At 46.2% G+C, this 16,282-nt stretch overlaps 1 long non-coding RNA gene across 3 annotated transcripts; it reads right to left on the bottom strand.

The window, feature by feature from the left end:
- Positions 1-2,610: 2,610 nt before the first annotated feature.
- Positions 2,611-14,599, bottom strand: LOC110341011. Of its 3 annotated transcripts, XR_005871452.1 has the most exons (5): positions 14,521-14,599; positions 13,204-14,401; positions 6,228-6,348; positions 3,588-3,701; positions 2,611-3,110 (listed from the first exon to the last, which is right to left on the bottom strand). It is a non-coding gene; the product is annotated as an uncharacterized LOC110341011 (long non-coding RNA). The 3 variants fall into 3 exon arrangements; XR_002382890.2 differs by lacking the exons at positions 13,204-14,401; positions 14,521-14,599 and adding an exon at positions 10,506-10,769; XR_005871451.1 differs by lacking the exons at positions 13,204-14,401; positions 14,521-14,599 and adding an exon at positions 10,506-10,767 and having other exon boundaries at positions 2,611-2,888.
- Between the last annotated feature and the right edge of the window lie 1,683 nt (positions 14,600-16,282).

Below are 16,282 nucleotides of genomic sequence, written 5' to 3'. Positions count from 1 at the left end.
GCTAGACCATCTTAAGGTTACGTGTATGGGGTGTAGAGCCACAGGGAGCATGGGAGAGGTAGGTCTATAAGCAGTGTGAGAGGTCTTGGGGGTGAAGGCATCCTTGCCTTGACTCTCCGGCCCCCTGTGCATTCCGGGCATCTCTAGACAATGGCAAAGTGTTGTGGGATATTCATACACTGTGTGAAGATGTGTTGCTGTGATTGGTATAATAATACGTTGAAAGGCCAATAGCTAGGCAGGAGAGTGTAGGCGGAACTTCCGGTCGAAGGGTGGACTTGGGGAAGGAGAAAGGCAGAGCTGCTAGCCAGATGTGGAGGAAGCAGGATGGGAAGTACAAAGATGAGGTGATGTCATGGGCAGAACATAGACTCATGTAAGTGGGTTAATTTAAGTTATAAGAGCTAGGTGAGAAGAAGCCTAAGCTAAGGCCGAGCTTTCATAATTAATAATAAGTCTCCGAGTCATTATTTGGGGGCTGGCAGTGTAGAAAAAGACTAGTTAAAGCTAAGTCTCAATTCTGACAATGGTCTTCCAGCCCTCAGCAGCCTTGGGCCGGGCACTACACCATTCAGGCTCTTCTGGGGCCACCAGCATGGCCTCTCATTGGTGACCCTGCCTCAGGTTTCTCTTTCTCCCCGGCCTCTTCCAGCTGCAGTGTTCTCTGATCCACGTCTGTTTTATATTTTTATAACAGTGCATTCATTCCCATGGTCGTGAGCATGTCACGTGCCAAGCTAGAGGGCTGGAGTGGCCTGTGTCTTCCAGTAGTCGAGGCCTTCCTAAAAACAAAGCATGGGCATTTACAAAATATGCATGACTCTAACTCTGCCATTTTAATCTTTCTTTTTCATGTGTACAATTCAATGGCACTAACATTCTTGTTAGCAGGGAACCATCAAACTACTCGAAGCTCCCTTTCCCCATCACAGAGAACAAGCCTGATGACCTGAGTTTAATCACCGGATCCCACATAGTGGAAAGAGAGAGCTGACTCTCACAAATTGTCCTCTACCTGTGACACGTGCTCTCTCTCTCTCTCTCTCTCTCTCTCTCTCTCTCTCTCTCTCTCTCTCTCTCTCTCTGTCTCTCTGTCTCTCTCTCTGTCTCTCTGTCTCTCTCTCTGTCTCTCTGTCTCTCTCTCTCTCTCTCACACACACACACCTGTAGCAATACTCCTTCATTCCTACTTACGTCAAACCTTTCGATGTCTGGCTTGCACTCCCTTTCCCAGGGCCATCTTAGCACCTCCTGCTGTCTCCCACCTGAAACTCTGGCTGCAGTAGTGTTTAATGCTGTATTCATCCAACATCTGTCTGTCTGCCCTCCTCATCCTTCTTTATTTCTAAAGGATGGCACCTTCCCTCTTCCTCATCTCTCTGCTTTTGAAATTCCATCATTCATTGTGCTTCCTGTCTCAGTCTCTCTCTCTCTCTCTCTCTCTCTCTCTCTCTCTCTCTCTCTCTCTCTCTCTCTCTCTCTCTCTCTCTCTCTCTGTGTGTGTGTGTCTCTGTTCCTGTCTCTGTTCCTGTCTCTCTATCTCTCTCTCTGTCTCTGTTGAGACAGGTCTTGTTTTCTAGTCCAGACTAACCTGGAACTCAGGGCGAGCCTTCAGCATCATGAGTTCAAGGGTTACTGGTGTATGCCACCATGTCCAGTTTCATCCATTCTTCAAAAATAAGTCGGCCTCCCTCCCTCCTTCCCTCCCTCCCTCCTTCCCTCCCTCCCTCCTTCCCTCCCTCTCTCCTTTCTTCCCTCTCTCTCCCTTCTTCCCTCCCTCCCTCCTCTCCCTCCTTCCTTCCCTCCCTCCCTCCTTCCCTCCCTCCTTCCCTCCTTCTCCCTCCTTCCCTCCCTCCCTCCTTCCCTCCCTCCCTCCTTCCCTCCCTCTCTCCTTTCTTCCCTCTCTCTCCCTTCTTCCTTCCCTCCCTCCTTCCCTCCCTCCTTCCTTCCCTCCCTCCCTCCTTCCCTCCCTCCTTCCCTCCCTCTCTCCTTTCTTCCCTCTCTCTCCCTTCTTCCCTCCCTCCCTCCTTCTCTCCCTCCTTCCTTCCCTCCCTCCCTCCTTCCCTCCCTCCTTCCCTCCTTCTCCCTCCTTCCCTCCTTCTCCCTCCTTCCCTCCCTCCCTCCCCCTCCTTCCCTTCCTCTCTCCCTCCCTCCTTCCCTTCCTCTTTCTCGCCCTCCCTCCCTCTCTCCCTCTCTCCCTCCCTCCCTCCCTTCTTCCTTCCCTGCCTCTCTCCCTCCTTCTTTCCCTCTCTCCCTCCCTCCTTCCTTCCCTCTCTCCCTCCCTCCTTCCCTCCCTCACACCTGGGCCTTGACCTCAGACCATCTACCTACTTTCCACCATCTTCTTTGTCCTAGAATGACTCACACATTCATGTCTCCATTGCTAGTTTTTTTTTTTTTTTCGTTTTTGGTTTTTACGAGACAGGGTTTCTCTGTATTGTTTTGGAGGCTATCGGTCCAGCCCGGCCTCGAACTCACAGAGATCCGCCTGCCTCTGCCTCCCAAGTGCTGGGATTAAAGGCATGTGCCACCACCGCCCGGCTCCATTGCTAGTTTTTAAACTCTGAATGTATAGCGTGTTTTGAAACCTGACAAGGAGTCTGGGTAGTGTAGTGATAAGAAAATGTTTATTCAAGTAGAGAAGCTATTTCACAAACACTGGCATCTCAGAGAAAATGGGAAGCCTTGGATGAGCCATACTAATCATATAGATCCTAGCTGCCAAGTGTGTGTCAAGTGACACTCGGAAGAAGTGGGATTCTCCCACAATGCAATTCCTCAGGTCTGGGTTGTTTTCCCGTGTGATGTAATCCACTCTGAGCAGTTCGGGAAACTGCCTTGCCTTCTGTTTGTTCACAGCTTCTTCAGACTCTGGAGGTAAACAGCCCCTGCAGTCAGCACAGAACGGGAGCAGATGGGAAGACAGGCTTGCTGCTTGGCTTTCAGAGCCGTGCCTTTGCTCGTGCAAGGGATCCGCTTAATAAATTCACTCAAAGCGAGCAGGTGCGATGGGGGAGAGAGCACATTATGTAAGACACAAATTATGAATATTCAAGAACTCCAGCTTGTGGTCAGATAGGCCTCAAGTCTTCTCGTGTGACATAGAAGATCTATTTTGGAAGAATAGTTTTTCAGGAAAAAGAGATGGAATTTTTTAAAGACCGGGGTTCCCTACACAACTTAGGGTAGCCTCAAGCTAGATACATGCACCCCTGGCCTCACTCTCTAGCATACTGGGATTCCCTACAGTGTGCTCTGCAGAAGTTTTATTTGTCACCTACATGTTACATCACCAGATCCTTGAAGGAGCTCAGTCTTCAGAAGATGCTGTGTTAGGATGAAATACAGTGGAAGGAAACAGGACTACCAGCTATGGGAATTCTTGTGAGTTAAGTGTGATCTTTAAAAACAAATCATGGACGCTAACATAGATCTTGAGAAGAGGATCAGTCTCAAATGATACAAAAGCGATGCGTCTGTGTGAACATCTTCCCCTTGGCACCCTCCCCATCCTCCCTGAACCTTTATACCCTCAACAGATGGCCTTTTACTACTCTTAATGAACACAGAGGCTTGCCCATTCTTACCCTTGGATAAATGGATAAATGAATCCTGTAGATTTTTTTTTGACATGGAGACATGAAATTACAAACTACAAACTGGACAAAAAATCTGGAAACTCAGCCATTCAAGCAGTGTGTCTAGGGAAGAAGAGACAAGAAACAGAAAGCATGACCACCATGTATCTTCAGAGTCACCAGGATGCTATTGCTGGAAGTTAGGACACGATGGTAATTGTGTTGGCACAAGCCAGCAAACCTATTAATTTTTTTTTGAGTCACTGGATGATTCATTTACTCCTTCCTCCCAGGCTGACAAGGCAGTATGCAGAAGTCCGTTCGGGCTTAGCATGTGGGCCTAGCTGATTCCCTGAGCTTCATAATGCTGTCACTGACAAGGTTGGCTGGAAGCTGGCTGTGGGTGTCCAGCCTAGGGGTAGCATCCTTCCTCATGCAGAGCATGAAGGTCATGTGGTTACAGAGCCAGAGAGGACACTGAAGACTGAGGGGTCAGTAACCTAGCAATGGTGTAAGTCTGAGAGCCATGACATGGAAGGGCAGCCCTTGGTATGGGTGGACACCTGCTGTGGTAATGTCACAGCTGCAGCCAAATAGCACAGCGACCACAGAGAGCTGAAGTGGGCGAACCCACAGAAGGGCGTTCTTTTTGTAGGTCATTGCCCATTCTCAGCTCCAACAGAGCATTCCTCTCCAAGGGCTGCTCTCACAGAGGAACAAAATGGGTAGCCTGACAGAACAGTGTGGCTTAGCATTTACTTATTTATGTTTTGGCTCACTGGCTTCTGAAGGCTAGACTTGAATACCAACATACTGCCTGAGCTGTGCTTGCCCTGAAAGATGTGGAGCAGAATGCCTTCAGCAGTGGTCAATTTTGATTGTCAACTTGTGGGGATTTAGAACCACCTAGGAGACACACATGTGGGTGCCAGGGACGGTGTTTTAGAGAGTTTTGATGGAAGAACGAAATCCCATAGACGGAAGTTTCCAACTGCAAAAGAGCAAGCAGACCAAATGCCAGCATTCCTTCATTTCCCGACTGAGCGCAATGTGAGCAGGCACTTCACAGTCCGGCTGCTGTACCTTCCCCATCCTGACAGATCCAGTCTCTTGCACTGTGGGCCAACACAAACCCTTCCTTCCTCCAGTTGCTCTGCCAAGTATTTTGTTACATCAATGTGAACAGGACCACACCTCCCTTTCCTGTTCTTCACTTCTAGAAGTCGTCAGCGATCTTCGGCACTCCTTGGCTTCTAGTGACAACATTTCCATCATATGACATCCTTGTCTTATCCCAGGTGTCTGAACAACATCTGTTCTCTTCCCACAAGAACACCAGTCATCCTGGTCTAAACTCAACTGATTGTGTAAGTGATGACCCTGTTTTTGAATAGGGTTACATTCATTGGTATTGTGGTGAGGCCCTCAGCCACAGGCCACAGGCGACCTTAGTTTCATGAAGTTTGGGGGCTAGATCTACAACTGGATACTGTTCTTCACTAAGTATCTGGTGCTTACCCCTAGGCTATGAAGCACCACTTAGGATTCTGCTGACTTGAGGCCTCACTAGTGGCAGCAGTAGTGGTAAAATGGGAAGTTTTAGAGCTCTGTGGTTGCCTCAGAATGGGGGACAGTCAGCTGTGTCCCTGTTAGTCCATCATTGTTAAGTTTCTCCTCTGCAAGACATTAATAACGCTGTGAGTAAGAGTTAAAAGAGGCATTTTATCTGGATGTGGCAGTACCAGCCAGGGCTAATGGGAATAGGAGATGAGCCTTGGCTACATCATGAGTTCTTATATCAAATAGGCAACAACAACAACAAAAGAGCCCATTTTTGTCAACTGTTGAACTCTGTACCTATATCTCCATCTGTTTCTGCCTCTCTAGTGCTAGAATTGCAAGCGGGCATATCACAGCCAGCTTTTACATGGGGACTAAGAATTGAACTCAGGTCCTCATGCTTTGGGGGGCAAGCATCTCTCTATCCTCCTGGCCATTGTTTTCCAGTTTTCAACTTATCCCCAGTGGATGATTTTACTTTCTTTCCCTCTTTCCCTTCCTCCCCTGCCCCAACCTGAGACAGTCCTAGCTCAGGCTATTCTTGAATTTGTTAAGTAGCTGAGGATGCCCTTGAACTTCTGATCCTTCTGCCTTTACTTCCCAAGTACAGCACCTAGCCTGGCTTTATGAAGTGCTGAACTTTGTCTGATTAGTGTGAAGTCTCACGGTGTAGTGTTGAAGCTAGCCTGATGAGTTATAGGTCAAGTACCTGAGGCTGAGGCTGTGGTTAAAACAAGGGTAAAGATTCCTATAAATCACATCAGCCTGGGCCAAAAAGGCCAGAAGAGAAGCTTCAAACCACACTGTACATTGATTCTGCATTGTATCTTAAGGGCGCCACTTACTGTCTAGTTACTATGCACCAGACACTATAGTAAAGATTGCATGCATTTTCATTCATTTGCTTTTCACAGGAACTCATTGAGTTAGATGCAGCTACTATCCTCACATTGTAGATGAGAGAACGAAAACATAGAGGTCATGAACTGTTCCAGTAGAGTTGAAATTATAACTAAGGCATGTTGACTTCCAAGTCTGCTGGATATTCCAACCAAAACTCATGAGTCTTTTGAGTCTCTACTCATTTACCTGTCTGTAGTGGGACTCTCAAAGGCTATCCATCCTCCTCAGACTCAAGTCTACATACTGTTCTTCCATTCAACCTGATAGGATTCTTCAAGTTCTTTGTCCCAAGCATCCCAGTTCTGTCCTGTGAGAAAATGTGTAGAGTTTAGCTAGGGTTTAAATTAGTTAGGGTTTCTATTGCTCTGAAGAGACAACAAAACCACAGAAAATCTTATAAAGGAAAACATTTCATTGGAGCTGGCTTATAGTTTCAGAGGTCTAGTTCATTATCATCATGGCAGGACATGCCAGCATGAAGACAGACATGGTGCTGGAGAAGGAGCTGAGAATGGAGAAGGAGCAACATTTTGGTCATGCAGGAAACAGGAAGTGGTCTGAGACACTGGGTATGGCTTGAGCATATATAAGACCTCAAAGTCCACCTCTACAGTGACATATTTTCTCCAACAAGGCCATACCTATTCCAACAAAACCACACCTCCTATTGGCTACTACCTATGAGCCCATGGGGGCCATTCCATTTAAACTAGCATGACAACCTTGGAAGTCATCAAGAAGAACAAGGGGTCAGCATGGATCAGGCCAGACTCACTCTGTACAAATAAATGCAACTTGGGTTGGCTAGAGGCGTCATTAGGATCAATGTTGATGAATAGATAATCAAACATCTGTATGCATCTCCTATGTGTTTGCTATTATGCCGGGCAATAGACTATAGTGGTGACAGAGACACGGACCCTGAAATCTAGCAGTTGAGCTCAAGGTGTGGTGACCATGGGAGGATGATGGGAGAGTCCTGTGTATATGTCAATAAAGCAATGTTGGCCAATAGGGAAGCAAGATAGGTGGGATTAGGAGTCTAGGAGGATTCTGGGAAATGTGGTGAAGAAGCCGTTGCCATGTGATTCCTAGGAATAGGGGTTGCAAGTCTGCATTCTTGGAAAGATAAGTCCTTATAAAAATATACATTGGTGATTATGGGTCAATACTTAAGTCAGAGATAGCCAATGAAAAACAATAGAAAATGGCCAACAGCTTCATAAGTAATATAGTGTCTCGTGTGTTATTTGGGGGTTCAGACAGCTCGGCAGGGCCCAGGTGGCTGGCAGGAAAGACAACACTTTACAGGAGGAAGGGAAAGCATAAGAAAGTAGCCACCTTCAAAGAAGGCAAACAGCACAAAAGTAAGACCTGGAGATGACCTTTTTCCCAAAGAAGCAAGAAAATGAAGCCTACTCTACCACTGATGGAGGTGTCTCAGGCTGTGGAGTCCACCAGTCACCACTACAGGGGAGGCTGGAATTAGAAAACAGTATTGTGTTATGCTGGATGGAAGCCAGGGTTTTGATAGACTGCTCTGTTGGGATGTGAGATGGCAGAGCACTAGGAGCATGGAGAGCAAAGATGGAAAATGGCATTTCATGACACTGTCAGGCAAGTCCAGCCTGGATGCTTTTTTGCGGGGATTTTTATTGTGCTTGTTCATTTGTGAATGTGTGTCCATGTGTAGACGAGCACATTCTGCAGCATGTGGAGAGGTCAGAGGACAGCTCACAGTTGCTGCTTTTTCTCTGTCCATCATGGAGGTTTCAGACATGCCACTCAGGGTGCCAGTGTTGGTGGCAAGGACATTTACCCACTGAGTCATCTTGTACATCTGAGGCCAGATTTTGAAAACTCTTAAACAAAGACCTTGGGCTTGATCTTATAAGTTGTGGGATCTGATGAAGCTGCTGAAAAGAGTTTGCAGGACATGACCAAATCCTTCATTGGGAATGGATAGGGGGAGAGAAGCTAGGGTGAGTGATTAGTAGGTGCTGAGGACAGCCTGGATGAGAAATGACTGCACGGCCAGCCAAGCAGGAGTATAGACTGTCCTCCTCACAGGCATCAGACATACCTGCTACAGAAAACTGAAGAAATGACACATTCCCATGGTTTCCCCTCCTATGAGGTGACTGCACACGGCCAATGATTGACAGATCCGCACAGGATGAGTAACAATGTAGTCAGAATTACTGTGTGCCAGCCCAATGCTGAATGTTTTACATAAATCTTTCTTTGTACTCCTCACAACAGCCCTGAGAGATTTCTGGTACATTTTACAGATTAGGAAAATGGAGTCTCAAAGAAATGAAGCAACTTGCCTTAAGATAGGAAGCTCACAACACAGGGGAGTTGCAAATGCGATGATCTGATATGAGAGTTCATGCTCTCTGTTGGGAAGCTGTATGGTCTTGCCAGAGAGTCAAGTGCTTCCTGGAGAATCCACTTATTAATGCATGCACAGAGTTTTACATCCTTACTGTAATTACAAAAGTTTCACGCCCTCCTCTACCCGAAGCATTTTACTATAGCATACGATGTCTTCCTACCAAATGGGAAATTATTTTGGTCATGCTGGCAATGGGTGGTAGGTTCCTTCAAGCTCTAATTGTCCTCTCTTCCTTATGTTTCTGACTCCAGTATCTGTCACAGATCAGGGAGTCTCTCCTGGAAATGACATTAGTGGACCATGCTCACCAAATGTTCTCATTGGTCCTGGATTTTCATGACTATAACATTTTCAGGAATGGAATATTTGTTAAGCCCAAGAGTTATTTCCATGGATTGGATCCCTGGAGGCAGACTAACCACTGAATGGAAGCCATGGGACATCTCTGAACCTTAATTTGCTTTGCTAACTTGTGCAAAATTTAGAAGAATTTTTTTTTTACCTGTTCAGAGTCATAGCCACATTCAAAGACTGAGGTTGCCGGTTTCAGTGAACCCTGGCCCTTCCTGGGCATTACTGTCTTATTAGCTACTCTTATCAATTGCTCTTATTTAAAAGGGTTAATAGCCAACACTGTGTAACTTCATGTACATTTGCGAGGCAGTGTCTTTTCCTGTACCCTTCCTTACTGAATACATGCAGAAATATTTTCACTTAGTGACTGATTGCTTGCTCACTTCATTATCTTTCTGTAGAGCTCTGTGAGTCATTTCCCAGGCTGACTACCCAGATCTGGGGCAGACACAGGGCATGGACACATGAGAAAAAAGGACAAAGTAGGGCTTGAAGAAATCTACCATCAATAACCAACACAACCCAAATCCATTACCCATTTAGAGTCCACCTTGCTGTGATATCGGGGATGACCATACACCATCTTCTCTTTTCTCAGATACAAATGTGTAGTCCACCAACTAGACAGGTGCTACACGGAAAATTTTAGGGACCAAGATAGACAGATACTCTTCTCTGGGAGGACTCTAGGTGAGAGCATAGGAAAATCCCACTAGAAGACCTACATTATGGAATCCACGTGTTTCGATGCAGCAATTTGGAGAATAAAGTATAATCAATGTTTCCAAGAGGAATCAGCTCACTACGGGTGGTACTTGGATGAACACTGCTTGTTTTAATATGCACCAGGAAAAGCATAAGCTGCTTTCATCACTGTGATGTCGCAGACATTACCACAAAGAATGGCATAAAAAAGGTATAGATCAAATGAAAGCAGCAAAAATACCCATTCGGGTGGCTGAGAACTTGGCTAGAATGAAAAGCACAAAGGTGACAGCTAAGTTCCAATTCGGGGAAACATAACTTTGCATACCTATTATCAAGACCAAGGTCTTGTGTATCTACCACATGTTAAATACCTAGCCTAGCACCAAGGATACAGATTGAGCGTGTATGGCTTTCTCTAAGACAGTGGTTCTCAACCTATGGGTCATGACCCCTTTGGGGGTTGAACGACACTCTCACAGGGGTTGCCTAAGCCCATCAGAAGTATCAGATATTTATACTACAATTCATAGCAGTAGAAAAATTACAGTTATGAAGTAGCCACAAAAAGTAATTTTATGGTTGGGGTCATCATAACATGAGGAGTTGTATTAAAGGGTCACACCATTAGGAAGGTTGAGCCACTGCTCTAAGAGCACCTGAGGGAAAAAGACAATGAACTGGTGGAAAGTATCAGTGGGAAACAGGTATGTTCAGAGCAGCTGGATGAGCTCAGCCAGAGCAGTACGAATGACACCTCTCGCCAAGTACCCCAGCAGCACTGTGCAGATGTCTTCCTGCTTATGGAAGTGTCCATGTAAGATGAAACTGAGTCCCTGTCTCCTTCCTCCCTCCCTCCCTCCTTCCCTGCCTTGATTCCTCCTTTCCTACCTCCCAACCTCCCTCCCTCCCTCCCTCCCTCCCTCCCTGCCTCCCTCCCTCCCTCCATCCTTCCTTCTGTCCCTTCCTTCCTGCCTTACTCTCTCATCCCATGTTTTACAAATTACCTGCCCACAGTACGAGACTCCTAGGCTATCCAGGTGCATGCCACAGGGCACTGGAGAGATGAGGAATGTGTTATTGCCCAGGACAACAGCCTTAACTGGTAAATCAAGTCTGTTCTTCTCACCCTGATGATTTCCTCTTTAAAATTCATCTTGGAGGAAGTTGTGCAACATTTGTTTTCCATTCTGGCTAGGGTTACTCTGGCTCACTCAGCTCTGAGTAACAAGTGGTCCTCTTGAGGACAGGGAGGCCTTCTGACCGTGGGGGAGGGGCTAGGCAAGAGTGCAGCCTGATGGCTCAGCAGCAGCAGCCAATGAAGTGGCCTTGAAAGGGTGATAGCCATCCCCAGAGGCCCGGGAGTTGTACTGTTATCAGCCTCTCTGAAGAGGGGTGGGCATCTGCTATGGAAGCTGTCACCGTTTAAAGGGCTCCAGGGATAAAGCAGAGACGCAAATGTCTCTTCCCCTGAAACCACGGATAGGAGCGCACTTGCTCTAGTCCAGCGAACAGAAGACAAGCACACAGAGGCATAGGAAAAGGACATTTCTGACTTAGGGCACACATGGGGAGAAGTAAGGGTGGAGTCTCCCAGTCTGGAGCCCCATCTGATGAATGGTTCAGTCAGCACAGGAGACTGGAGGTCCTCTGTGGAGTTTCAGTAGTCTTGTGTGGGAGGTGGGGCACAGTTAGACTGGAAAAGCCTAATAGAGTGGGGAGGCCTGGATGCGGAGAGGAGAGACCACATGCTTCATTTCCAAGGCAAGCAGGCTTTGGGTGCATGCCGTAGACCCAGCTGTGGTGCAGGGTGCTTCAGGGAACCAGCGTGTGACAAGCCCGGAAGGAGGATTAAATGACCCAACTCGCCAGTACCAAGAAGCCATTGGCGTTCCAATGGGATTAGTGAGAGTGATCTCTTCTATTTTCTTTGGGGGACATTGCTGGGGCAGGTGTTCAGTGCATGAGTTGGAGGAGGAAGAAACTGGAGATAGAAAACTAGTTGGGCAACTATTGCAATAGCTGGGTGAGAGCTAATGAAGACCGGATCAGGGCTGTGGCCATGGGTACAGAGAGAGAGAGAGAGAGAGAGAGAGAGAGAGAGAGAGAGAGAGAGAGAGAGAGAGAGAGAGAGAGAGAGAGAGAGAGAGATGATGGGAGAAACACAGGAACACAGGGGTAGGGGGGAGGAACACTGCCAGGGCCTGACAACTATGATGGTATAGAAGGTCAGAGAGAGAATTACAAGACGAAACTCATCTTGTAATGATGAATTCTGTGACGGTTAGAGGGTGAGTGTGCCATAACCAATGTTGAACCACTGGCTTAGGGGAGGAGTTGGGGGAAATTAAGAAAGACTGGATATATATTTGTTTTTATGGACTCTCCATCCTTCAATGTATCTTGAGGAACAAGAGTGTTGTGGTAACGGCATACATGACAGATAGTGACATTCTGGTTTTGAAAGGAAGCCAACAGACCTTGGGAAGGAGGGCTGTGGAGAGTGCTTTAGACACACCGTCATTGTGGAGGCTTGAGAAAAGAGTGTTCCTAGCACTTTCAGTGCTTGCCAAGTCTGTGATCAGAATTCTCTGATTTCACATTAACTCCCAAGCATCCTCACTAAGACCAGAGCCAAAACTTATCAAACCTCTTGTCTCAGGTCCCTGATCTCTGGGAGATGGTAGGTAGCTGGCTATCCATCCTTCCATTAATGTATCCATCCCATCCATCTAAGCCTATCCCATCTATCCATTCAAGCATCCTCCATCCCCTGTCCTTCCCTTAAAGAAGACTTCCAGCATCTCTACCATGGCTATGCACCATGCTAAGCATACTTTAATGCTGACATTATAGCAGGAAGTAAGAAATACAGAAGCTCCACCACCTTGAGACCAACACACCACAGGCAGAAGAAGAACCCGAGTAAAAGAGATGAGCAAAAGTTATGGTGGATAGCAGCATTACAGAGAAAATGGAGGCAAAACGGAGGCAAAGGCTGTCAGGTGTGGACGTTGCTGTTGAAACCCAGTGGGAAGAGTTGCTTCTCTGAGCAAAAGACATCTGAGAAAGAAGAAAGTCATGGGCAAATCCAAGGAAGAATATTCCAGTGTGGGGAAGGGGGATGCTAAGTTGAATCCATGCCAGGAATGTTTGAACAGCAGTAACTCGGCCAGTGGAGATGCAGCAGAAGGAGAGACGTCACAGGGACAGGAAAGCATTGGATGGATAGGTCCTTCCTAGGCGGTGCCTTCTCAACTATCTTCTGGAGACAGTTTCCGAATCCTATAGAGTGGTCCAAAAATGGAAATGTAGATGATGATGGGTTAGCTGATTTACATTTTGGGTGGAGCTTGCTTTGCCAAGAACAGAGTGAATGTCTGGGCCCAGAAAGGGTTTCCTGCTGAGAAGCCCAGAGCACTTTTCCCTTTAGTGGAATCAGTCCCATGGTGGAGCCTCCCCTCCCACCTGTGCGATGGAGGCTGGCAGAAGGCCTGGGTCTTCCTAGCAGCCTTCTCCAGGCTGATTCATAGCAGAATTACTCAACATGTATAGATTCTAAAATAAAAGTAAGTTCTCCTAAATGACTCTAAAAATGCACCGTGTTCTTTGAATGCTTGCATCACTGATCGCATTTGGTTTCTAGCTTCCTTGCTTGCTTTCTTACACCAAACTGCGAGGTGGGACTGGGAGGAGGAGACTCACCCAGGCTGAGGCCCTTCCAGTTCTATACTTAAATTCCATCTCCATGGCAGCCCGACAGCCCCCTGACCATGTGGAATGTGGAAGCGGCACACGTCTTGAAGAACAAACAGCTTCAGATCTTCGGCTCCTGCTTAATTAAGAGTTACTTTCATTTGTGGAGAGTGTATTCTGCCTCCCTCACAGTAATTTACCATCCAGGTGGGGAGGGCTGTATTTCCTTGTCATTTCTTTGAATTGGACAACAGCCTTGCTCTCTCGGCTGGGCTTCTGAGCCTTTGCAATGGCGGACAGATGCAGGGTGGGGAATGGATAGCAAGGAGAGCAGGACTTGCCCCTGGTGGAGTCTACAAAGTTGTAGATCAAATCCTCATTTTAAGAACCCGGTGGTGATGGCCCAAGAAAGAACACAACCACTATTGTCATTAAAAGATAAAAAGCTTTCTGGTAGATCTCCACCCCTCACCCCAAATAACTTGGAGTCCCTTGTACAAGGAAGGTGGAGGCTTTGACTCTGTTTAGACTTATTAATTGCTGACTTACTGAGCGGCAGGCCCATAAAATAGCTCAGACAAGACGAAGTTGACAAAGGGTGTGCTAGCAGCCTACTTTTAGAGAATGACCCAAAACCGTCGTTCTGTTTGTCTTCTATCACTGACTTGTTGGTGAGCAGGCCTTGCCCTGTCCCTTAATACAAATCTGAGAACGTAAGTTCTGAGACAGACTTCTGTCTCCCAAAATCCATAAAACGTCTTGACTACTTGTTTTCCTATTTCCACAAGGTATCAACAGGCACTTACGTTAGGGGAAAGGGCAAGGAGAAAGTCCTTAGTCAAAAGGACTTTGAGAAATTCTATATTTAAACACTATGGAAAAGTGCTTTCCATTCTCTAAGATTCCCCAGGACTTTCAACATTCCTAAATGGTGAAAAGATAACACACTCATGACCCAAAAACTTGGGTCATCCAATCCCTCTTCATCCAGGGAGATCACATGACTTGTCCTGTGTCAGAGCTAGTAGTGAAAAGACTTGTCCTCAAGCTCTTTCCATTTGCCCAGGGAAACACAGAGCAGAAACAAAGTTGAAGGCAGAGTGGTCATGAATCATTACTTCGAAGGAAAAGTAAATGTCAGATTCAAAATGTCAGGAGGTCAGTCTTGAGTCATCCAGGAAGCCTCGGTGGAAGAGGCCCCCGCAGACTGCATAGGGAAAGACCAAGAGCCACAGATTAAGAGGTGGTCGAAACAGTGAAATTATAAGAAGCTAAGCTATGAGTGGCGAGTCTGCTGAGTCGCTACTTTGTTGGACAAATCCTTACCCAGTGTCTGTGAAATACTAGACACCATTGGAAATGGAGAGGAAAACAAAGGTACACAGATGAAAATCTGGTCCTTGGTCTGGTAATTTGGAATTCTATCTTCTAAGTGCTTGGGACATTCCTTTGTCTCCTAGGTAACCCCCACCCCCATGAGGGTTAGATTCTGCAAAGCATAAGTGTGTACCAGCTTGTGAACTCTGACTTGCAAACTCTGATGTGTCCCCTTGTCCTGGCTCAAAAGAAAAGCAATGGTTTGAGTCTTTAAATTTTGCTGTGTGTGGGAAGAATGGGAAAGGAGTTGATGGGGCTTTGGGGTTCAACCTTTTTGGGTTCAGGAGCAGAAGAAGCTGTGTGTGAAATTTTCTAATTTTTAATTGTTGGTGACCATATTTGAACTTAACAATACATGGGACAACATGAGTTAAGTAAGTTTATGACTTTGTGTTGGGCTGTATTTAGAGCTAGCCTGGGCTACACGTGGCCCTCAAACTGCACTCTCATGAATGGGTGTTGAAGACTCAGAATTTTTTTTTTTTTTTGGTTTTACGAGACAGGGTTTCTCTGTTTTGGAGGCTGTCGGTCCAGCCTGGCCTCGAACTCACAGAGATCCGCCTGCCTCTGCCTCCCGAGTGCTGGGATTAAAGGCGTGCGCCACCAACGCCCGGCGAAGACTCAGAATTTGGGGAAGCTTTTGACCCTACTTTCTGGAGTCTCTTTTCCTAGAACTACCCAGGTTTTGTCTTAGACCTACTCTGTTTTGTTTTGTTGGCTTTTTGAGACAGGCTTTCGCTTTGGAGGCTGTTCTGGAACTCACTCTGTAGGCCAGGCTGGTCTTGAGCTCATTAAGTTCCACGTGCCCCTGCTTACCAAGTGCTGGGATTAAAGGTGTGTTCTACCACCACCGGGTTTAGGTCTACTCTGAACCCAAACTAGAAACCAAAAATTTATTTGTACTCAAACTATTTAAAACTACAGACATACACATATCTACTTATATATATTCTGTATATAAAAGGATAAAATGAATCGAGAAAAATTTGATTAAAAAAAAAACAAAACAGACAGAACAGTCATGGTAGTTCATGCCTCTAATCCCAGGACTTGGAAGGTAGAGACAGGAGGATCAGGAGTTCTAGGTCATCTTCAGCTACCTAGTGGGTTCAAATCCAGGGATAGATGAGACCCAGTCTCAAAACAACAAGTACAATACAATTTGGTAAAAAAGAAAGAATCTGGGATAAAAATTGGTAAAGCCACACATGGAAGGAATCCTAATCTAAAATATGGATCTTACAAAGCTGCCTCAGCATTGGCTTATCCACTGACCACCTCATGCTCTCAGCAGAATTATGAAGAGGGAGCAGAGCCCAAGCAAACTCTTGATGTTAACCTGATGAGTGTTCCTTAAGGCCCAACTTGTTCTAAAATTAATTAATAACTGCCATGTAACTAAAAACCTCCGAAGACTTTTATCTGTCTCAAGAGTCATTTATGCATGCCTATTTCATGTGATGTCTGCCTTCTCGGTTTTATCATTTGTTAATAGCTATTCTGACAGTAACTAGCTTTCCCTGCTTTTTCTGGGAAAAAAAAAACAATGAAACCCTCAGTCGGTTCAACAATCGTTTCTAAAATATCCATTATCGAGACTCGGAGTACTTAATTTGAGTACCTACAGAGAGTTTAAAGGGTGCCACAGTAAGTGAACCAGAGGTATTGCAGGGTATCTGGAATTGCGCCTGCTGACGTTTGCCTGTCTGTT

This window comes from Mesocricetus auratus, unplaced genomic scaffold (genome assembly GCF_017639785.1).
Source record: "Mesocricetus auratus isolate SY011 unplaced genomic scaffold, BCM_Maur_2.0 Super-Scaffold_100027, whole genome shotgun sequence".
NCBI classification, from domain to species: domain Eukaryota; kingdom Metazoa; phylum Chordata; class Mammalia; order Rodentia; family Cricetidae; genus Mesocricetus; species Mesocricetus auratus.
Note: the sequence above shows the minus strand (reverse complement) of the source record. Positions and strands in the feature narration are given on the sequence as shown.